Below are 24,503 nucleotides of genomic sequence, written 5' to 3' on the forward strand. Positions count from 1 at the left end.
CCCCCCCCCCCCCCCCCCCCGTTAGGGTCACTGGCAGGAAGAGACCAGGTAGAAGAAAGTAGGCGATGGCCGGCACACAGGAAGCACTCTATACGGGTCAGCTAGTATTTTTGAATTCTTCCCTTTAAAATTCTTTATACCATTCCACTTGTATTTCTCTGATTAACCCAAGATCTGGCACAGCCTTGGAAACTTTCCTTTTTTTTTTTAACGTTTATTTATTTTTGAGGGACAGAGAAAGACAGATCATGAGCAGGGGAAGGGCAGAGAGAGAGAGAGACACAGAATCTGAAGCAGGCTCTGGGCTCTGAGCTGTCAGCACAGAGTTCGGTGCGGGGCTCGAACTCACAAACTGTGAGATCATGACCTGAGCTGAAGTCAGATGCTTAACCGACTGAGCCACCCAGGTGCCCCTCCTTTTTTAAAAATGTTTATTTATTTTGAGAGAGAGAGAAAGCGCTGGGGGAGGGGCAGGGAAAGGGAGAGAGAGAGAATCCCAAGCAGGCTCTGCCCTCAGCACGGAGTCCGATGAGGGGCTTGATTTCATGACCACGAGATCATGACCTGAGCTGAAATCAAGAGTCAGACGCTCAACCGACTGAACCCCACCAGGTGCCCTGGAACATTTCCTTTTTTAAAACCCCCCTGACTCCCAACATCTCATAGCCTGACCAATAAAGTCATAATTCATTTCCACCTTCCTTCCTGTTCTCTCAACCCAGGACAAAGATTAGCCAGTGGCTCATCCACTTGGCTGAGCTCATGAGTTAATGACTCAAGTTAAGATGGTTTGAAGAAATTAGTTACAAGTACTGTTTCACAGCCCAATCTCAGATTATTGAAAAACAGTTGGAAGGGAAGTTTGAGTTGGCCGCAGCTTTTATTTTTAACTTTTTGAGTTAGCTGATGTCAAATCCAGCCTCATTGTCAAGACAGGAAATGCTGGGGTCCTCTGGAAAATGTCTTAATAATTTCTGCATTATTTATTCAAGATATTTGGCCAGCTCAACTGGGAATGATTTTTCCATTTGGAGATGTGTCACAGCGTGCCCCAGACAGGAAATGAGCTTAAGGAGCTTGACTTGAGAGACCCATCCAGGCTCTTTGAATGCACCCAACCCTTTCCTGTGCAGAATCTTTTCTCCTCCTGGTGATGCCATCTGGACCCGCTTTTCCTTCGCTCACTCATCACTGCTGATTCCATAGGCTGGGATTCTATCCATTTCTCAAGGTCCATCTCACAGCCACATTTTCTTCATTCTAGAAACTGCTTCTTCCATTCAGTATGCTTATATTTTGCGTTACACTTTTTGATGTGCCTTCACAGGTATTATTTAATTAATCTGGTTGAATGTGATGTGTTCAGGTTCTTTATATCATTTCACTTTCTGCCTCATGTGGCTGAGCTCTCTCTCCTTGTGGTGGTATTTAAAGCTTCTCTACCCGCCTTGTATGCTAGAGAGAACTTTCTCTACTAGCATGGCTCTTAGGCCTTGCTGTTTCTATTAGGACACGAGGGAGAGGAGTGTCCAAAGAAGCCAATGCTATCTTAATTCATTTACAGTTACAGAGCAGGTAAGTCACATGTGGAAAGGTGACAAGAGGGCAGCATGAAGTGGCAAACAGCAGGGGACGCAGGAGGCTGGCTTGGAAGGGACTTTGGAGCATTTTTGGAGAGAGTTGTTAGGGGCAGCTGGTATTTCATGAGGAACGGAGCTTTGGGGGAAATGGGTGGGTAAAAAGAATTGAAAAGCAATTGTTAATGAACAGGTGCCCCACCCTTCGACATTTCGGGAGAGGCTGCAGCAGAGATTTATATTTTTCTACAAACATCTTTTATGATGGATGGGCACTTCTCCTGAGTATAACACGCGTGTCAAAACGGGACTGACCTTAATGAGCTGAGGTCTGTACCAGAATTTACGTTTGTATCTCTCTGTCCCTTCAACATACACACAAACAAGGAAGCTTCCTGAATGCAGGGGTTGGGGTTTCATTTTACCCAGGAGATTTTGCTCCCAGTTGGTTTCTTCAGAAAACAAAACAAAACAAAACAAAGCAAAACAAAACAAAACAAAACTCTGCTTATTTGTTCACCTTTTGGAGACAAATGCTTCCTGATGAGTCCCAGCTCCTGACTGCCTTGTGGATGCTCACTGTCTGATTGGCATTTTTGGGTGAGTCATTTGTGATAGACCCAGAGTATACAACGGACAGGGCATATTGGGCTCAGAAGCTGTGTGTTTGCACTTTAGCCTTACCTCGGAAAGCTATGCACCCTGGGCGAGTTATTTGACCTCTGTGCCTCAGTTTCCTATCAGAAATTTTTGTTTCCCCTAGATCATTAAAAGCAAGCAAGCAAGCGATATGGTTCACTCTGCCTCAACTGATGGAATCATAGAATATAAGCGTCAGAAGAGATCTGAGGAGATGAGCTGGTCCAGAGGGGGCAAATACGTTTTGTTTGCTGTAGGCACACATCCATTTAGAGCAGTTGTCTTCAGTTGGGGTCACTGTCCCCTCCCACCAGAGGACATTTGGCGATGCCTGGAGACATTTTGGCTGTCACAACAGGGAGGGGGTGTGGTGTGGTTACTGACATCAAGTAGGTAATGGCCACGGGTGCTGTTAAACATCCTATAGTACACAGAACAGCCTTCCACAACAAAGATTTATCCACCCAAAATGCCAACAGAGACCATTTGTTCTGAAGGACGCAAAGTCTGTGTCTTCCTCGAAACTCAGTGGGAAAGAATGCCAGGATTGATTAGTGATGTCTGCCTTGGATACAAGAGGTGGAGTTAGTGAGCATGCGTGCCAAGATTGACTAGTGATGTCTGCCTCGGATACAAGAGGTGGAGTTAGGGAGCATGTGTGTTTGTCATTACCATACAAAGCCAAACACCTATTTTATAGAGGAGGAGATGAAAGCCCAGGTAGCTTTTCAAGGCACGTGACAACAAGTGGGAGGGCTCAGGCTACAATCGATTGCTGTTTTTTTTTTTTTTTTCCTTAAAAAGATTTTATTGTTAAGCAATCTCTATACCCAAAGTGGGTCTTGAACTTACATCCCTGAGATCAAGACTTGCATGCTCTGTGGACTGAGCCAGCCAGGCACCCCAAGTTGATTGCTTTTTGACTGAAACTACACTCTCTAAGAGCAGAAACTGGATCAGTCTAGCTCCCTAGCACATCTTCAGCAGCTAGAACAGGGTCTGCCCAGGGTAGATATTCAACAAATATTTCTTAAATTAATGCATTGAGTTTCTGGCAAGCATACTTGTAACTTTACCAACTCCAAGCCTGTTTTCTTAATTTATATAAAATCTATGTTCAGTTTTTTTAAATTTTTAATGTTTATTTATATTTGAGAGAGAGAGAGAGAGAGAGAGAGAGAGAGAGAGGAAGAAACAGACTGAGTGCAAGTGGGGAGGGACAGAGAGAGCAGGAGTCACAAAATCTGAAGCAGGCTCCAGGCTCTGAGCTGTCAGCACAGAGCCCAACACGAGGCTCGAACTCACAGATTGTGAGATCATGACCTGAGCCGAAGTCGGGCACTTAATGGAATGAGCCACCCAAGCGCCCCAAACCTATGTGCAGTTTTGAGAGTACATGTGAAAATAATAAAACGAATGCAGATGTGAAAACGCTTGAACAACAATCATTTTCTTTGGGAGGGTTGCTTATGCCACGCTTCTTCCTATTCCCCAAATCAACTGGGAATATCTGTTCACAGAATTCAAGGTTCTCTTCTGAGACCCTTACCCAGAGAATACCTTCTACACACATCTATTTAAAGGACACCTTCCTTGTCCCTGTAAAACACAGGACAACTTATGGAGCAGGACCAGCTCCAGGGAACAGTCCAGGATGTTCAGTGACTTGATTTTGTTTTTTCCTTCCTGTCTTCCTGATTGACCTGGGGGAACACAGTCCCTCAGCATCTCAGTTTTACCGCTTGCAGACGAGACCAAATGATCACTTGCTACCTTTCCCTACTTCACTTGGATGGATGAGAGGCAAATTATGGAAGCAGTTGGAATCTTTTAAAAGATTTCATGTATTTTTAAAAGATTTTGAATTTAAAATACTTATAGACTCACAGTAAGTTGCAAAAATCGAGTTTCAGGTACCCTTCCCCGCGGAGTCCCCCATGGTGACATCAATCTAATATCAAAGCCAGGATGTTGGCATGGGTATAATACTGTTACCTAGGCTATAGACCTCATTTGGATAATTTTTATGTGTATGTGTGTGTGTGGGCAGCTCTGTGCAGTTGTATCCATTGTATAGATTTATGTAACTATCGCTACCATCAAGGTACAAAACTGCTTAGAACAAAGAGTGATGATATTATCAGCTACCATTGTTGGGGTACTTACTATGTTAAGTAAAATGCTCTGCTAAGCATTTTATTGCATTCGTTAATCTTGACAACAGTCAGGCAGGTCAGATGCTATACATGTTTTACAAAGAAGTAAACTGAGGCTCAGCGTTCGTAAGTAACCTTGCAAAGGTGCCCTGCCCAGCCAGGGAAATAGCAAAGCTGAATCACTTGGAGGCCAACACTTGCCCTTTTAAAGTAACTCCACGCTGGGAATCATTTTAAGCAAAATCATCCCATAATCTCAGCCTCCAAAGAAACACCTACTAAATAATTGAGTATATTTCCTTTGAGTCATTCTACAAATATGCAGATGTAAGCTTAATAGGGATCAAACTGTATGCACAGCGTCTGCCTCACTTTTTCTTGACTTACCATCACATCTTCTACATCACTAAAACACTTAAGAATGATCACCTTGAAGTCTGCTCAATATTCCACTGTTCCATGACAGAGTAAGATTCTCTGATGCCCTGCTTTTGGCCAATAAAATTGCCAAATTTTCATTATTGTAAGTATTACCGTAATGAACATCTTTGTACAAAAACCTGGTATGTGAAAATCTGAAGACATTCGTAGCATTAGGTTCTGAGATGTGAAATTATTGAGTCAAAACATAAGAATAGTTTTATGATTCTTAATCGTATTGCTTCAATATTCAGAAGGCAATGTCTTTAAGATATGGTACCAGTTAGTCTCAGTCAAGGGCTGGTGAATTGTAGCCTTCAGGGTAAATCTGGCTGTGCCGCCTTATTTGTAAATAAAGTTTTATTGGAACACAGCTAAGTCATTGGAAACAAATACGCTCTTTTGTTTACATGTTGTCAACAGCTGCTTTCGCCCTAGGTCACAGCTGAGTAATTGCAAAAGAAACCGTATGGCTGGCAAACAACGTATTTACAATTTATGTCCTTTAGAGAAAAAGTTGGGGGGCCTTGCTCTAGATGAGAGCTATGGATGAAAGGTAATAATGGCAAATATTTGGTCAGAACAATAATACCAAGCATAGCCTCACGGTGTGGGCACACGTCGGAGAAAAGGGTGTTATAATATATACTGGAGACAGTATATATAATATATATAATATATACTGGGTACAGGCTCTCAGATGTCTTGCTCTCTTGTGCCTGGGGAGAGGTATACAGCTGGTGCTTAATAAGTGCCCTTTGTTTGCTGTGGTAACAGTTGTGGCTGCGAAGCATGGGGTTGACAACCGTGGTGATATCCCTTCCTCCTTTCTCCTGGCTTCGCGTGGCTCTTGGAATTGTCCTAGGTGGGTAACTTCCTTTTCACACCGCTGGTGTATTTAGAAAAGCAGCTCAATTATTTAAATTCTCCAAGATCAAGGATGTGAAATGAAGGCTGCCCCTGGCCCCACCAGACATCCAAATAAATCTCACGGCTTCCAAATGTGACTGTGTCACCCTGGGATTAATACCAAGTAATCCAGTGCCAACATCGAGACAGTGAAAATAAGCATTTACTCTCCCGGAAAATCATTTTATACTGATTACAAGTTGTAACCTGTCACTAGGATGTGAATTGAAAATGTGCACATTTGCAAGGTTAATATTTCTCTCTAAAGTCACTCTCTCCCCTGCCTCCCACCCCGCACCCCGACCCCGGCTCACGGGAATTCCAAATAAATATTTGTCCCGAGACACCCTTATTCCGAGGTACAAAGTTTAAACCAGCTTTTCATTTCCCTCCAAGGCAGCAGGACAACATATAAGCAAGTAGCAACGGTCTAGGGCAGGCTTCTTCAGCCTCAGCTCTAGGACACTTCAGGCCAGATAATGCTTAGTCGTGGGGCCCCGTCCTGTGCCCTGTTGCGTATCAGTAGCATTCCTGATCTCTGCCCACTGATACTGGTGGCACCTCTCAATATCTCGGGACATTGCCATTGCCAAATATCCCCTGGGGGTCAGCTCACCCCCATTTGAAAAGCACAGATCCAGAAACAAGGGGGCAGGCATCCTGATAATGCCAGAGCATGGCCACCTGCCTACATTTCTAGCTTCGTCTCTGTCGCGACTTTGCCTCCAGCCTTTGAACCCAGAGCCTGTATGCTCTGTCACCTCCTGGCATTGGCTTATCCTGGCCACTGTGTCTGGAATTTTCTCTCCTAATTTCTGTTGTGGAAAGTCACCTCTTCAAAGAAGTCTTCCATGACTACCCCTCCTCCAAGGCCTAACATGGAGTTAGACGGCGTTTCCTCTGGGATTTCATGGCCCTTTGCCCAGGCAGCAGAGACACTCTCGTATAGGATTTGGGCCCTAAGTCGGTGGCTAAAGCAAAAACTGAGCAAAACAAAATCACCCTTGGAAAGTCCCTTAAATCCCCCTTAGAGAGAGTATGAATGGCTTTGTAGAGTCAACTCTGTTCAGTCATTTTTGTGCCTGCTCATGGTTAAGAAGTTTGGAGTTACCCTAAAGGAACGAAAGCCTTCAAACAATTACGCCTTTTAGAAAGCGTCTGCTAACAAATGGGGGAAAAGGCCAAGCACCCTCGTCCGTTTTTGCTTGGCTGCAGGGTTTGTTTCATTTGGTTTGAATATCGAACCTCTATCATCTCAGTATCGGTGAGCGGTTTGCCATTGGAAGAATTAAACTAGGTAACGTATGTGAAAGCCCTTCAGTAGCCGGCACGTAGCAGGTGCACAGAGACACTTCCTGAATTCAAATTGAAATCCACAGCGTTCTTTGAAAGTGACAGAGAAGAGAGCTGGGCCACACGTTTCCTGGAGTTCTCCGCTGGCGTTTCCTCTTGTGACCACAACCATCCGCTCTGGACCGCTCGCCTCACGCCCCCACTAAGTGCTGCGCCCTCACAGTGCATTTGTCTATCATTTGTTTGTGCATCCTGGTGTGTGTTTCCCATTAGACAGTGAGTTACTTGAGGACAGGGGCCCTGACGCATGTATTTTTGTATCCCGAAAGCCTGCCACGGAGGAGACGCTCGGTAATTTCCATGTCAAATGAAGGCATAAAAGCATGTGAGTTTGAATTAACAACATCTCCAGCATATCTTACTTCCAGTTTAAAAACCCTTCCCCTATTGAATAGAAACATTACAAATGCCGTATCTTATGGGATCCGTGTATTCTATTACAAGCGTGTAACGTATTTTTTTGACACGTAGGAGGTGCTCAACAAATATTTGGTGTGCCGTTATCGAGTCCTTAACATGTTTTAAAAATACAGCAGAACTGTTCAAGGGGTTGGTATGAAGGGAGTTTTTTCTCAGCGGGTTTGGCAGAGATGGGTAAATCCGACCATATTCTTCGTGTTCTTTTAACATATCCTTAGCTTGTCGCCACCACTCTTGCCAAATCTACCAGCAAGAAGGCTGAGAGCAATGACGGAGTTTCCAATTCAGAAGCGGAGCCCAAGAGTCAGCCTGGCTTCTTCCCAGACAGAGGACTGAAGAGAGTTCTGGAGATGCCTGACTTGATTTAACCCCGCTGCCTTTCGCCTATAGCGCAAAACGACCATGGCATTTTCTACGACCGCTGTTCTGTCCTGTCTACGCAGGTGCCCGAATCAGCCCTTTGACGATGTCCAAGGAAGGAAGCCCAAAGGTAGAAACCCTCCACAGAATCGAGGGCAAAGAAAAACTCATCTTAACACGATCCCAGAGCCAGGACCCGGGGGGCCCAGGGAGACCGCAGGCGGGAGCCAACGCCCTCCCCGTGTGGTTTCTCCACACAACTCTTCTCTGCATTCCGTGCGGTGGAGACATGGGGAGTTTGTTAACAGAGACTGAGCTCCCATGGGGCCGGATGTGGCCGCGATTTGCATGGGGACCCTCATGAAAATTCAAGCGAAAGTGATCGCTCCTCACTTCTAAAGCTCCTCTACGTACGGGCAAGCGTGTGAAGTCAGAAGCCGAGGAGAAGGAAGTGACAGCCATCTTTCCAGACCTCTGAAAGCCGGATGACATCAGAAAGGGTTATTTAATTCCGAGGTACAGCGACGGGGGCTATTCACACAGAGGGAGGAAGAAAAGAATTTATATCCCTTTCATATATAAAAGGAAACAGATGTGATTTTCTTTACAAAAGAGCATTTCATTAAAAAAAAAAAAAAAGGCGAGGCGAGGCAGAGTTAACATCACCATTATTCTCCATCTCAGGAAAAGCAAATCCTGTTTGTCTGTCATTATAGAAGGTAGCGAAATCCTTTCATCCAGTGATTAGTTGTAAACATTCCGCAGCCTTCTGGGAGCAGGCCTCTGTTTCCCGTCTTACGCTGAAGCCATTTTCTTAGACTAATGTTTTATACACACAGCTCAGATACAATGCAAAGTCCCCGTACCCCAAAGGCAACGGGGCATTCGTTTATACTAAATCAGAAGTGTCACCCGTGGCAACCTGCAGCAGTGAAACATTTATTCAGTCTTGCATTCCTGGCACTTAGAATTATTTCTTTCATGCCTGATAGCCAAATTACAATATGGCAGGTCTCCCTGGAGCCACAGGATCATTAGTGCTAGCTCACAACATACTTTCAACTGATATGGCATTTCATGTACAGCTGCCAATCAAAAAATGGGATATGCAAATGAGGAGGGGAGCCTTGGTGTACAATTCCTGTACCGTGAGCTCCTCACAGATTTCCTTAATGACTAGCAGTCATTCCGTTGAGTGGAAGAAGTGGAAAGAACACAGAGGAGAATTCCCCCAGGAAGCTGGTTGCGAGAACCAGAAGTTTTTACATTTGATTTCCATATTTATTCTCTTTCTTCCCCCCCCCCCCCGCCCCCCCACCCCACTTCTGTGTGTTTCTAAACAGCGGGCCTCAAAATACTCGAGCGAGGCTTGTTATATAAATACAGAGCCTTGTCATTGCGGTGGAGATGCTCAGGCCGCACTTGGACATGAGCGGCGGGCTCCGTGGAGATGCCTGCCGGGGTGGGGGGGGGGGGCACAGCAGGCGAAACAGTGTCCAAAGATGAAGGCGAGGCTGACCGTAGGGCCCGAGGCCTGGCTGGGAGGGTGGGGGTGTCCTGACTGTGTCTGGTGACAGGTCCGGTGATCTGGCCCCTGTCATCTGCCCCTGCTTGTCTGGCCCACTCTCCCGGATTCTCGCCTCCAGAACCTTCTTTTCGGAGTCTCGCAAGTTCCAAGCTCCTTCCTACCTTCGGCAGAGGCACTGGGCCCTGCTCCTCCTGGTTCTCACCCCTAGCACCTCCCCCAGCGCCCGAGGAGGAGGTAAATCGAATGGATTGAATGAATGAGTGAAGCCCCCTGCAGATCAGTTATTGCCTAACTGAGTAGAACTCCGCGTGGGGACCCTGGATTAAAAGCTCAAGGTCTACCAGTGACCTGAAAAACATCTCTGTGGCGGCAGACGGATAAGAAAATACTCGGGACAGATTGTGAGGACGCCTTGCCATGCTCCACGAATGGAGAATGGCGTCCCCATCCCCCCCACCCCACCCCTGCGGAGGCCAGAGCGCATCCTTCACCATTTTATGGCTGTATTCTGCTTTTCCACACCGAGGAGGACAGGAATGGTCCTTAGCAGTATATCACCATTATACATTCGCCTTTTGCTTTTTGTGGGGGTGAGGAGATCTCCTTAGCCGGTGTGAGTGAGATACTGGCTTCTGAGTTTATTTTTGAGAGGCTGAAATATCATAAGGCAGTACTAGGATGTTCCGAAGTGATAAAAAATCCCTTTTATGAAAGGTTTATCACCTTTCTGCTTTTTGTTTCCGTTTTATTCTTTATTCTACATGGGATGCCTTTCCTGTGCAACCAGATCTGGACTGATTCCTTTATTCTTTAGTGTGAGAAAATATAATGTCATTTAACTGCGGTTTTTAGATGTACCCTCTGTTTATGCCTAAGAAGGCTGGTGTGATAATGCTAAGTGATGCAGGTACCACGTGGCCTATCACTGCTTTATCTTTTCCGGTCAAGGAGTATTTTCACTCAGAACCGGGTGGACAGCCATGGCCACCATTTTCTCAAGTTGAACACAGGCCCAGAGAGGTCAAGCTCCTGGCTGAGGTCACACAGCCGGGAAGCGGTAAGCTTGTGACTCCTTGTCAGGACCGTAGTTGGCAAATTTAGCAACCGCTGTACAGATGTCACTGTGGAGGGATTTCGGGAGCGTCATAAAGGTGAGGCCATAAAGCCAGAAGATACGGAATGTATGACACCTTCTCAGCCCCCAAAATAAAATAGAGATGCTGTATCATAATCTTAACTTGATTTAAAGAAATACATCTGTGCATGGCTGGAAGCGAAGGGCTGTACTTATGCAGAGTTTTGGGGACTACCTTCTTTCTGGGGTCTCCAGCTCCGGTCAAATCTCCCGCCTGTGCTAATGAATGTCTTCCTTCCTCCCTCTTGTGTTCCTTCCTCCTATTCGTCTGTAAGTAAGACCAGCTCCCAGCTCCCAGCTGTGCGCTCCCCACATAAATTTCCCTGTATTTCTGGAAGAAATCCCTCCGTCTCACAGCTCCTCGGGGAATCTGGTTGGCTCTCACACCTCCCCTAGGCCAAGGTCACAGGGGCCTTCCCAGGGGCGCCATTCTTCCTGGTTCAGGTTTCCAAAAGAGCAGAAGGGTGAAATGCTGATTCTCAGGCAGAATTCCCATGTCACCCTGAAGAGGGTTTTGGGAACGCTCCAAATTGCACAAGTCAGATCTGGCTTCTTCAGGAAGCTAAGCTTTTTGGTCACCTCCTGAAATTACATTAAGGGAACAGCTGATCATTTATCATGCTCAACTTCCAGAATCGAAATAACCAGTAAGCTTACACAAACGGAGTGTTTTAGGAGGGAACGGAAATAGTCATGTTTTTCGTAACGGTCAAAGAGTTGTAAACTGAAAGTCATAGATTTATCCATCCCTTAAGACTTCTAGAGTACACCCCAGGATTAGGTCTGCATCGAAGCTGATTGCAGACTTACAAATAAAAAATGATCTATACTCTTTTGGTATCCAAAGCATTTTCATGGATAATCTCATAAAAGCCCTGTAGGGGAGGGGCTAGTGTCCCATTTTACAGATGAAGAAACTGAGGCTGAGAAGGGAGCCACGAGTTCCCCAAGGTCATAGAACTAGGAGACGGAGAAGTCCTGTCTGAAACCCATGCTATAGGATGTTGTCCTTCTCTTCATGGCAGGTTGTCTCTCTGGTCCCTAGAGTTTCGGGTTTGGCAGTCACATGTGTTGTTACTATTAATCTCGTGTGACTATATGGTCACAGTCTCTGCAGGCTCGAATGATATAAGCCAGACAGGAAATTGCAGGCTCCAGGGAGCCACAGAGTGCCTGAGAAAGGCCACCAGGGCTCGGGAAGAGCATTTTGAATATCATTATCCGGAACCTTCTATTTCTTGTCTCACCTGACCTCCCCTGACAGCTGTTCTGTGCTCCCACAGGCCCCCCGCACTCACGCACACCTTAGCACCCTGTGTTGTCTTGGCTTATGTGGTGGGATAACACTGGGATGATGTGTTGATTTCTTTTTCTTTGTTCTCCAGTTGGATGGGAGATAGAAAGGAACCCGGGGGCCCGGCATAAGCGGTAGATTTGACAAAACACTTTCTGACCCAGACTTTACCCTCATTCATCCCTCACCCTGACACCAGAGGTGGTAAGGAACATCAGGATTTAGTGAGGGAAAGGAGTCACAGGAAAGCTGGGGCAAATCTCTGAGAGAGAGAGTTCTGGAGTTGGGGTTCGGTCTCGGTAGGGAATGAAAAAGTTCCCCTAGGTAAACTTGAAGGTCAGACTCATCCTCTGTAGCCCCGGGTGTCCCCTCAGAGCCCCATCCTCCACTGTGGTGGGAGCCAACCCTGCCTTGATTTTCATGGTCTCAGAGCAGGTTTTGGAAACAGCCAACATTTCCCTTGTCCCTAAGAAGGGCCAACCTTTCCCTTGTTCCTGAGATGGGCACAGGGTTCAGCTGAGAAGAAATTGCTGGTTGACCTATGTCACTCTTATGGTATGAAAGTTTTGTTCCTTTGTGTGAATGGTTGCCCAATGGAAGACAACCGCTAAAGTGAGCGAAGGGGATAAAGAGAGGGAGGGAAGGTCTAGAAAATGGTAGTTCTAAGCTAGGAAATCCAATGGAGATTGGATCAATGGAGAGAACCGTTGTGTGGTACTGGTATCCTTAAGGATTTGCAATCTATCTTTCGGATAATCAAGGGTCTACTATGTACTAATTCTCTCTGAAGAAGAATCAGGAGGCATCAGCATGCACTGTGGACCCACTTCATGCTCGGTATTTTATACAGATTATCTGCACTCTCTGATTTGGTCATCATTCGGAGGTGGGAGCCATTCTTATGTTACAGACGATACAACCAAGGCTTAGTGGGTAAGTGAGTCACACGAAATCACATAGATGCTATTCTTTGGATCCTGGATTAGAACCACTAACTCAGGGGCGCCTGGGTGGCGCAGTCGGTTAAGCGTCCGACTTCAGCCAGGTCACGATCTCGCGGTCCGTGAGTTCGAGCCCCGCGTCAGGCTCTGGGCTGATGGCTCGGAGCCTGGAGCCTGTTTCCGATTCTGTGTCTCCCTCTCTCTCTGCCCCTCCCCCGTTCATGCTCTGTCTCTCTCTGTCCCAAAAAAAAAAAAAAAACGTTGAAAAAAAGGAAAATAAAAAGAAGAACCACTAACTCAAGGTTCCACATAGGGTGGGCTTGATATATAACCTGAACTGGTGAGACCAACGTCATCGTCACTGTAGTATCCCTTTATTAGAAATATTTCCTAGTTCTTTGGGATAGAGAGCATTTCCTAATAAAACGATGATATAATAATAATGTTATTATTAAAAACTAGATAGGCACACAAATGACTGCTGCTGTCCCGAACCATCGCATAAACAATCCCTCTGAAATCTAGGAAAAGACTTTGGCTGCTTGTTTGCTTACATGTTGGCAATGAAGGTTATTTTTCAAGAATCTCATGGTCAAACTGATGAATTAGATAATCCACCTGGAAGATCTAAGCTTCGAACGTGAGTTTTGCATTTCCGCTCTGTTCCCTCCGTGATAGTTTTTATGGTCTTCATTGAATTCTATTGCATGAAGGATGCGGATGTTGTAGGTTAGAAACGGTCCCAGCTCTGCTGTACAACGGAGCTTCACACCCCTCCCTCATCATTTGGAAACAACTTTCATGAGTTTACCGGGTCTGAGCATGATCCCAGTGTTCGATGATTTCCTTAGCAGTCTTTTTGGAAAACATAACACACTTAAAAAAAAGAAACTGCACCTCATTCTACGCAACAATTTATAACATCATGGATGTATCCGGTGGATTTTTGTTTAATTACAATTACTAAACACCTCTCCCCCCCATATTAGCCAAATTACTCTTTTGCAGACGGTAGTATGGGATTTACATTTTCGGAAACACTGGTATGGGCAAATTTACCATAGTTTTTGATAAACCTTTAATAACACGCACACACACACACACACACACACACACACACACATTTTATCAGCCTTCAAGTAGGGCTTCCCTTGAAGTCAGTGACATTGATGTTGAAATGACCCGAATTACTTTCACTGGGTAAACAGATGCAGATTATGCTTTCTATTTTGGGAACTGGTTTCTCAAAGCTAGTTTTGGGCAGGCCCAAACCGTGGGCTACACCGTCCCTTTCCAAGTCCTTTTTCCATGGTTTGCTACATTTGTGACACCTCAGCGATTTTGCTGCCCTGGCTTCTGATCTGACATGAGGGAAGTCTGTGGCGAGATCATAAAGCCTCTGGAAGAAAGAAGATTTTAATCACAGATCTCTGATAATTATTAAGCAGCAAGCTCCTTGGAAGGCAGCCATTTTGTTTTTTCTCCCATAGACTCTTGGGGTTGTTTTGACTTTTCCCCCATGGTGTCAGAGGTGTCCCTTAGAAACTTTCCCATTCGATTTAATTGCTATTTAATTCCTACAACATTGCTGCAATTAGACATCCTGATTTATGCCACCATTGGACTTCTCTTGGCAAAGACTTCCCAAGGGACTGTCCACTTCTAATTGACTGATTTTACACAAGCTTATCCCTTCCGCTCTGCAAACTTCTGACTGTGTTTAGGAGCCTCTGAAATACTATATACTTGAGTTCATGTCAGATTATTTTCCACGACTCAAAATTAACCTAATAATTTGAATGACAACTTAATTAATTTACTCGCTCAGTCTGTGTTTACCGAGGGCCTTTTATGTAGTAAGCTCTGTTCCAGGTGAGAGATTAAAAACAGAACAAAACAAAACACACAAAAAACACAAAACAAATAAACTAGAAAGTCACACGGTGGTTGTCTTCACTGAGGGGTTGGTCCAGGGTTGGAATAGCCAGGGTGGGAGCAGAAACACTGAATCGAGTGTTTCCCGAGAAAGAATAATTTGTTTTCTCTCCTCACAATTTCCCTCCATGTTCTTGATCACCTTTAATACTATTTTTCTTTCATGGTTTTATGTACACCAGCTCACTTTTTAAAAATGCAGATACCTTCTTAGCTTATCCTCCGCAGCATCTGGGAAAGCGATAGATTCCGTGTGGCAGTTCTCTTTTTAAAATACATATTAAAATAAATTTTATGATCCACAAACGGAAAATTCAAATAAGAAATATCCATGAATCATACCACCTTAAGTCTTCTCACTTATTACCAGGGAGTGTATATTTCATATTTTGGAAAACACTGATTTAATTTTCAAATGCGCTCTCCGCACCCTCGTTATGAAAGGAGGACTCTCCCGGGTTTAACTTGGTTATGAATGCTCAATCTGTACTTGAACAGGGAAAAGTCTCTTGGGACCTTAAGGTGAAAATTCAGAGTTTTTGTTTTTGTTTTTGTTTTCCGGGCCTCCCACTCAAGGTGTGGGAGATTTGGGGTGAAATGCATCTTGGCTATTATTTCATCTTTATTCTTTGCCTTAGGTCTTATTAGTTTTACCTTTTACACAGAATCACCCAGAGGAAGCTGGAGTTTCTCTAATTTTAGGACATTTTTGTCTTCACGGTCCCCCAAGCACAAATGGAGAATATTTCTAATGGAGGCAGCCATGTAACCCAGAAGTGGGCAATGGCCCATGGGGTATGGCCAGGAGCTTGTTTTTGCAAATAAAGTTTTATTGGAACACGGCCACTCCACTCATTTATGTATTGTCTTTGGCTGTAACGATGCAACTGAAGAGCCTGTCAGGCCTGAAGAGCCCCCAACAGGTATCTATCTAGCCATTTACAGAACAGATTTGCTGGCCTCTGTTAATCAATGGGTTCTGGACAAGCAAGGAGGATCCAAGGAATGGCCTTGCTCCCGAGCTATGAGAGAGCTCTGATTTCCTTGAGAACATTTAGAGAGCCACGGGAGGATGTAGGGCTTCCCAACATGCTAAGAGTCCACAAGAAGAAAATAAAATTACTGTATGAGGCACTCAAGGCAAATAAATATCTTTGAAGTGAGCTGAAGGCCCCATTCATGGCTTTGCTCCTTCTCTATCTCATTACACGGGGATGTCTTGCTGATGTGAAGAAAGCAAGGGTCATGCTCTTGAAAGGGCCTATAAATGTTGCCTTCTGAGAAGGCCTTGACTCACGCAAGCTTTGATCGACTGGATTACTTCTGAGCTCGACTTACAATGCCCCCTCCTCTGTTCCCATCAGGCCTAGCACATCCTATCAGGAATAGGGTCCACCACGGTTCTGTGAGGCATACTGGCACAGAGCATTTCTGGAAGAATGAGGACGGTCACAAGCTCTCTGTTCTCCCTTCCATTGAAAGGAGACTACTTTTACTCTTTTGAATGTCTCCTAGGCCCGTGACTCACTTTGACCAAGAGGATGCAACAGAAGTGACTTCCAGGCTCAGGCATAAGAAACCTTGCAATTTCTGTGGGTCTCTTAGAATCCCTGCTCTGGGAAAATCAGTGCTGTGCAAGAAGTCTGACCACCCTGACACACTTCCATGTTGCAGGCAAACTAAACTAGTATATGGGGAGGCTGTGCAAAGAGACGGAGAGAGAGAGAGAGAGAGACAGAGACAGAGAGACAGAGAGGTGCCCAGCTACTCCAACCATCCCACTTGAGATGTCAGATGTGAGTGGAGAAGTCCCTCTTGGATATTCAACCCAGTAAAGCCTTCGGGTGACCATGGCCCCAGCTGTTATCTGACTGCAGCTGTATGAGGCCCTAAGCGAGAACCACCAGGTAAGTTAGGTCAACTTCCAGAACTGTGAGAGATAATAACAAGTGAATTTTTCAAGCCACTAAGTTTTGGGGAGATTTGTTATGTCACAGTAGATAACTAGAAGAGCTTACCCTTGTTATCCCAAGGTCCTGACGAGTCGGGAAAGATGGCAGAATCTGCTAAGAGCGACTGGTTATTCTAAACCACAGCCCTTGCTCGTCAGTCGAGGCTGATTTAACACCACTCTTCCTACTGCTTACTACTGGGATGACCCATTCATCTTGGTTTGCCAGGACATTGCAGCTTCAGCACTGAAAATCCCATATCCTGGGAAATCCCTCAATCTGTAGCAAACCGGGTCAGTCAGTTCCTTAACTCACTGCACACGAGCATTTCTTTCTCTCTTCTTCAAACACATCAAGTTCCTTCAAGCCCTGGAGCCTTAGTACATGTTGGCACCCCCTCCCCACATTTGGGGGTAGCCTTCATTTTTGCAGGGTAGCCTTCTCTATCTCCCAAGACTAGACGATATAGGTGATATAGACCCCCCCCTTTTTTTTTAACGTTTATTTATTTTTGAGACAGAGAGAGATAGAGCATGAATGGGGGAGGGTCAGAGAGAGAGGGAGACACAGAATCTGAAACAGGCTCCAGGCTCTGAGCTGTCAGCACAGAGCCCGACGTGGGGCTCGAACCCACGAACTGCGAGATCGTGACCTGAGCTGAAGTCGGACGCTTAGCCGACTGAGCCACCCAGGTGCCCCGATATAGACCCTTTTTTAAAGTTTATTATTTTTGACAGAGAGAGAGAGAGAGCAAGCGCATGCACGAGTGGGATAGAAGCAGAAAGGGAGAATCCCAAGTGGGCTCCACGCTGTCAGCCCAGAGCCCGATGTGGGGCTCTATCCCACATACCGTGGGATCATGACCGGAGCCGAGATCAAGAGCCTAACGCTTAACCGACTGAGCCACCCAGGCGGCCCCGGAGACTCGTGTTAATACGGCCTTTTACAACACTTTGAACTTCTTGATAACCCCGAACTTGATTGCCCATTATTTATGTATTTATCGGATGAACATCTTTTCCCCTGCCAGGTGGTGAGAGTCAAACCTGCGGCAATGGTGTTTGATCTTGCTGCTGTTATCATATCAATATGTGGCAGAGGTGGTGCTCAGTAAGCGGAAGAATAAATAGACAAACGAGGGCAAACCGGCAAAGCTAGTCAGTACCCAGAATCGTGGTTTTTGTCTCAGGTTGAAGGCATGACCCCGGTCTCACGGTGGGGGCAGAAAACATGACTTCACACACAAGAGCGTTTCCCCAAAGTTCCAACACAGGCAAATGGCGGTCTACACTGGCGCAAACCCTATCTGGTGGTCTTGATGCGGTTGGAAGGGAAAAGCGCAGGCCTCCCGAGATGGGGGAACGGGCAGCTTGGCTGCTCCATTGAGGAGCTCCCAGCAATTTCTTGCCTGTGTGCTCCACGTTACTTCCCTTCCTTAGTAGGTTAAAAAGAGACAGAAATGCTGTGGTGACTAATGGGAGGTCATGGAAAGATTTATTGGACAATTATCAATGTTTTTCTTCACTCAACTTTCCTTTAGTAAGTCATTATTTCATTGGGGGAATACATACCACTCATATCACCCCTCGGATTCTGTCATTTTATCTCCTTGCTTTATGCTGGTTTGTCGCCTTGATTTGTGGGACCATATAGAGTGTGGGTGGGAAGAACTTCTCACCGACCGAATTTGAGTTTTATTCTCTTGTCACTTTCAGGCATGCCGATAAGAGTTGATATAATTGTGTGTTTTTCAAACTACACTCATACGTGGGCCACCTTCATAATTGTTGCCATGTTCTAGAATCGATTTAATTATGATTCTCTTAATACTTTCAAAAACTGACTAGTTTTTTTTTTTTTAAGTGCATCTCATCCCTAGGTCATAATCCATATGATTATGGGTTTGATGGGCTGGTGTGTGTGTGTGTGTGTGTGTGTGTGTGCGTGTGCACACGTGTATATATAATTCTCAATGAAGTAAATGCCTGAAAATTATACTTAAAGAAAAGCCCATCAAAGCCATCATCTCATGAATTATGACTTGAGATGAAGCAATGTTAAGAAGTAGGGTTTTTTTTTTTTTCCAACTTAAAATAATCTTGCTAAGTGTATGTAGTATATATATAACACTTTGGGAAACAGTGATATAATCCAAGTAATCTATTCCTTTCGATAGGAAGCCAACTTGGAATTGCTACTGTAAAGGTAACTGGTGGCCCAGGAAGAATTTCACATGCATGAACCCCACCAGATCCTGGTTCCTGTAGCTTCGTGCTGGTGACTGGTAGCTCCAACTTTATAAAGACCTCACTTAATGGAATCTTAAGAGCTATCCCTGACCCACTGCTTTCTGTAAGATTGCACCATCGGCCAAACCATCAGGAAATCCTGTTGGCTCAAACGTAAACTATGTCCTGAGTTCCACGAATTCTCATGATTTCTCCCCTACTTTCAGTCACCATCAGTTTCTTTGAATTGGCCACCTAACTGGTTTCCCCATTTTCACTGGAGTGAAAACACAAAAAGAAGAAAGCCATTTTTAGTCAGTTATTATGTCCTGGATGCAAATACACTCTCATTAGGGAAATAAGAAGAAATGTAATTTAAATATTTAAAGCACTTGGAACACAAATGATGGGAAAAAAAGACCCAAATGATTGGATGGCCTCGTAACAACATCTCAGGTCAAAATCAGATAGCTTCTTTTAAAATTCCACCGAACATATTTTCTTCATAATTTGTCATGTCTCTTGGACATAGCATACAGGGTGATTTTAAATTGATATGATATAAGAATAAATACCAAACCAGTCAAAGAAGTCAGCAAATGTTCAGAATTATAGAAAACCATAGAAATGGGCTCTAATTGCATCATTATCTAATCTCCTTACTTTTGAATACCATTGCTAAGAATGGACTCAGTCATCTCATGTCATTTTCTTTTCTTGTGAACTTTTCCATTTTCTCACAAGAACAAGACATCCATATTTTAGGGTTTGCTGTATTTTGTCGTGAAAAGCAGTAAAAAGACTCATCAGAAATGTGACGGAAAAGAAACTCATAAAGAACTGTAGTTAGGAAAGGCCACGACGGAATATGACTGGAAAAGGCAGGGAGCAGTTTTCTTAAAGTTCTTTATTCACTGGGACAAAGAAACCGAAAACATGGTTTGGCTCTCCTCCCCTGAACGCTCGATATCCCGGTTCTTGTAGGTGGTTTTTGACAGGGGTCCACTGGAGCTTGAAGTCTAGAAGTGAGGAAGTATCAAGTTTAAAAATTTCAGAGGAAATAAAGCCTTTTCTTCCCCCCTGAAATAGTTTACCACTAATGACATTTTCAAGTTGGCACCGGATTTGACATTGGTGTGGGTGTTTGGAAGTTGTTACATGCTTCGTAAGGAAGTAGCTGGGTGGAAAGATCAGCAGCGATTCTCAAGGAAAAGTTCATCACAGAGACAGGCAGGTGGGAGGGATCTTACTGGTAACAGAATCTGTACAGGGTTGAATACACTTGGCCTTGAATTCATGACCGTGAGATTAGGGTGAGCGCTAAATAGGTCCTGAATCTCACTGTTTCTCATGACTTCATCCCTGCTTTCTATCATCATTGTCTCTCTTTGAGTTGACCACATTGTCATCCTAACTGGTTTCCCCATTTCCAACTGAATTGAGAGCCGAGAAGAAGCAAGCCAGTGGCTGGCGTCCTTATAAGAAGAGGAGAGGACATAGAGACAATAAAAAAAGAAGGAGGCGAAAATTGAGTGATGTAGCTACAAACCAAGGAACACTGAGGATTGTCAGGAGGCACCAGAAAGTTAGGGAGAGGCAAGGAAGGATCCTTCCCTAGAACCTTCTAAGGTTGTGTGTCCTTCCTGACACCTTGATTTCAGACTTCTAGCCTCCACGACCATGAGAGAAAAAATCCAGTTGTTTTATACCAGCCAGCGTGTGGTACTTTGTATGGTAGCCATAAGAAACTCTCCAACACTGTTCTGAAGAGCGTGTCTGACTCGACCGAGGTCTGAGGGCCAAGACAAGCCATTATGGAAGCCTGTACCAAACCCTCTTCCATTTGTCATTTGCTTCCTAGTGAGACGGACATCCTAAACCTTACAGAGCAGGTTTTAATCATTCTATGGTTCCCAGATTTCTAGGGCAGAACGTTCATCCTGAAGAATTCATAGTAGAGGCCAGCCACCTGCCGTGGGTTGAACTGAATCCCTGAAAAGACAGGATCAAGTCCTAACTGGTGGGTACCCGTGAATGTGGGCTGATTTGGAAATAGGGTCTTGGCAGGTGTCGTCAACTTAAGATGAGTTCACCCCGGATTAGGAAGGGCACCGAATCCCACGCCAGGGCTTTGCGAGAGGAGGAGTAGACACAGACACATAGAGAGGAAGGGCAGGCAAAGAGGAGGCAGAGGTGGGAGTGAGGGGGCTGTAAGCCAAGGACTGGCAAGGAATGCCAGAAGCTGGAGGGTCCTCCCCTAGAGCCTTCGGAGGAAGCACGGCCCTGTCAACACCTTGATTTCGAACTTCCGGCCCCCAAAGCTGGGAGAGAATGAATTTCTGCTGTATTATGCCACCCAGTTTGCGGTAATTAGTTAAGGCAGCCCTAGGGAACGAATGTATCATCCTATAGCCAATCCCAGCCCACCGCTGTGTTTTGGGAGCTCACACAGTGTGGTTGCTGTTTTCATTGAAATAGTGGCTAATACTGACAAACAGGGCGATTTCACTGAAAAGCCACGATTTCTGGGTTTTTTTCTTCTTGAAAGATCCGAGGAGGTGACAGTTACCCCGGGATTTCTTTCCTGTGGGGAGACCACGGAGCTGAGCGGAGCTGCCCCTTCATAGGGTGCCACGTGGTCCAGCTCTGGGGTCCTGTCCCTCCTCAAGACCAGGTCCACTCGCCTCTACCCCACCTGCCTGCTCTCTTTGTCCTCTGGGCCTTCAGGGACTCAGGCTTCTCTCAAACTGCTCTCCTCACTTGAGAGGCTAGAAAAGTGAAACCCAGAAATAGACTTTCCCCGAGTGGCGTCACCCAGTGTGTCTGCGACAGAGAAGGGCTGGGGACCCCACACTTCCTCCTGCACCATGCAGCTTCCGCCTACAGAATGCCACAAGATGTTTCCTAGAGCAGACATCCCAGACTCCTAGATTTCACAGACCGGCTTCAACAAATTTCAAGGAATTGACAAAGAGTTTCCAACACTTTATTTTGCCAAGAAGAAGAATGTTTAAAAAAAAAAAGAACACTGCCATTACCATCTTTTCATTAAAAAAAGGTGATTCTATCACCAACAAAGCAGGAAACACTCTGAGCTTGCTCAGAGTAAAAATTAAAGTCGTGTTGGCTCAAAGAGGCTTTCATGATGTTCTCTCAAGCCTTGCCTCCTTCCTTCCGCTCTCCCCATGCTCGCCTGCCCTGCACACTGGCCTCCTTGGCTCTCTTTGAACACACAAAGCCATTCCTGCCGCAGGGACTTTGCATCTGCTGTTTTCTTTCTTTCTTTCAGAACACCTTTGCCGCGTATCTCCAAGGCTCGCTTCCTTAGTTCACTCAAATCTCTACTTCAAATGTCACCTACTCAGGCTGGACTCTCCCCCCTCATTCTCAATGCTTCTACACATGCTTTTCTGTGGCACTTGCCCCTACTTTCATAGTCCAAATTTAATGATTATTTCTCCATAGTATAATAAGAACAAAGAACAAAGATTCTGTTTTCATCGGGGCTTAGAATAGTGCCTGGCAGATAGAAGATGTCTAATGAATGTTATTGAATTGGATCAAATAATAAAGTACCATACATTGTACTGAGTAAATTTCACTTATTGAAAATAACCAATATCATTAAAAAAATTTTTTTAGTGGTTATTTTTGAGAGAGAGAGACAGAGAGAGAGAGAGTGAAGGAGGGCAGAGAGAAAGGGAGATACAGAATTGGAAGCAGACTCCAGGATCTGGGCTGGCAACACAGAGTCTGACACGGGGCTCAAACTCATGTACCTCGAGATCATGACCTGAGCGGAAGTTGGACCCTTAACCGACTGGGCCACCCAGGCGTACCTCTGACATCATTTTTATTTCCACTTATTTTCCTCACGAAAGGTGAAAATGTTTTCCTATGTTGCTACCAGTTTGTGGACTGACTCTTAGATAACACCATAGTGATTTAAAGTATCAAGGAATCCTGGGGCTCCTGGGCGGCTCAGTTGGTCGAGCGTCCGACTTCAGCTCAGGTCATGATCTCACAGTCTGTGGGTTCAAGCCCTGCGTCGGGCTCTGGGCTGACAGCTCAGAGCCTGGAGCCTGTTTCCAATCCTGTGTCTCCCTCTCTCTCTGCTCCTCCCCTACTCTCACTTTGTCTCACTCTGTCTCTCAAAAATAAATAAATATAAAAAAAATTTAAGTATCAAGGAATCTGAACCCCTGTAGGTATTTTTTTTAAATATTTATTTATTTTCGACTCAGAGAGGTGGACAGAGGATCAGTGCTGACAGCACAGAGCCCATGCGGGGCTCGAACTCGCGAATTGTGAGATCATGACCTGAGCCAAAGTTGGACGCTCAACCAGTTGAGCCACCCAGGTCCCCCCCCCCCCCCCCCCCCCCCCCCCGCCGTAGGTATTTTGGTTTGCTTTAGCAGTTACCATTTTGTGTAGCTCGTAGCTACACAATCTCATAGCTTTTGACAACGCAGCCTCTTCTAAAAGGACCCCCACCTCCAACTAAAAACACACAAATTCAAAAAATAATAACCAGACAGATCACTGGACAGCAATCCTCTCGGAGCCATTGACAAGCTATTGTAATGACCCATAGTCCCAGGACGGGGAGGAAACAAGTGCATGAGTCCAGATTGTGAAATTGGTGCCGCTTCATGTATAAACAAGTGTGCAGAAATCACTGTATAACATCAGTACTCATCATTCTGTAATATCTGAAGTTCATGAAACAACAAAAAGAAATACATTTGTTTTTCGACTTTCACTTCTAGCCATTGGCTTGTCCAGAAGGGGGAGGAGGAGGCCGAAGAGGAGGAGGGGGAGGGAGGAAGAGGAGGGAGGGAGGGAGGGAGGGAGGGAAATATTGTTCTGCAAGTTTAAGCAATGTTGACCATCTCAGGATCATCATGTGAAGCAAATGCACAGTAAAGCCAGTCTGATTTGGATTAAGTAGAAGAAAGTTCCTGCCAAATTAGCAAGATTCTGAATTGGTTGGCATTTGGACAGAGAGCTGCTGTGGAGTGCTAGTGAAGGGTGTGGGCTATGGAGTCAGAGCCAGGTTGGATCCTGGTGTCTACACTGAAAGCTATAAATCCTGATCAAGACGTGTGGCTCAGGCCCTGCATCTGCATAGCTGAGCTGATGATTAGTGGCCCCTCATGGAATTGTTGCCACGATTGAATGAATCAATACATTCAAATTGCCTGGAACAGAGTGAGAATGTGGATATGTGCGGTTATTATTATTTGAAGACACGTGGTTCTACTATTTTCAAGAATGTGGCAATATCATGTTTTTGGCCAAAGGGGAGAAATAGGGAACAGAGTATGGTCTACCTGCCTCACCTTAGGAAAAACACCAATAGCCAGACCTCGTACAAAATGGGTCCTTCTTATTTGCCATGCCCTTGACGTAGCTGCTCTCATTCAACACCTACAACTTTCCATGAAGTTGCCACCTGCATTTGGAAAGAGGGAACCAACTGGCAGAGGCTGAGTCATATTCCACGACGGTGGTATGAAGAGGGCCGGCGTAAGATCGCGGGCAGGTGGAATTCAGCCCTGAAACATGTATTATCACGTTTGGAATCAACCCAGGTGTTTGCACGCAATAAAAGGCAAAAAGGATTTTCAGGGATTTAGTTTTTAAATAGGTGAAA

The 24,503-nt window shown here is 45.2% G+C and overlaps 1 protein-coding gene across 1 annotated transcript in view; it reads right to left on the bottom strand.

Annotated features, from left to right (window-relative positions):
* The window catches only part of TSHZ2 (teashirt zinc finger homeobox 2), a 451,987-nt gene that overhangs the window by 66,524 nt on the left and 360,960 nt on the right, over window positions 1–24,503 (bottom strand). The gene's annotated exons all lie outside the window — the stretch shown is intronic.

Source organism: Panthera uncia (assembly GCF_023721935.1).
Source record: "Panthera uncia isolate 11264 chromosome A3 unlocalized genomic scaffold, Puncia_PCG_1.0 HiC_scaffold_11, whole genome shotgun sequence".
NCBI lineage: Eukaryota > Metazoa > Chordata > Mammalia > Carnivora > Felidae > Panthera > Panthera uncia.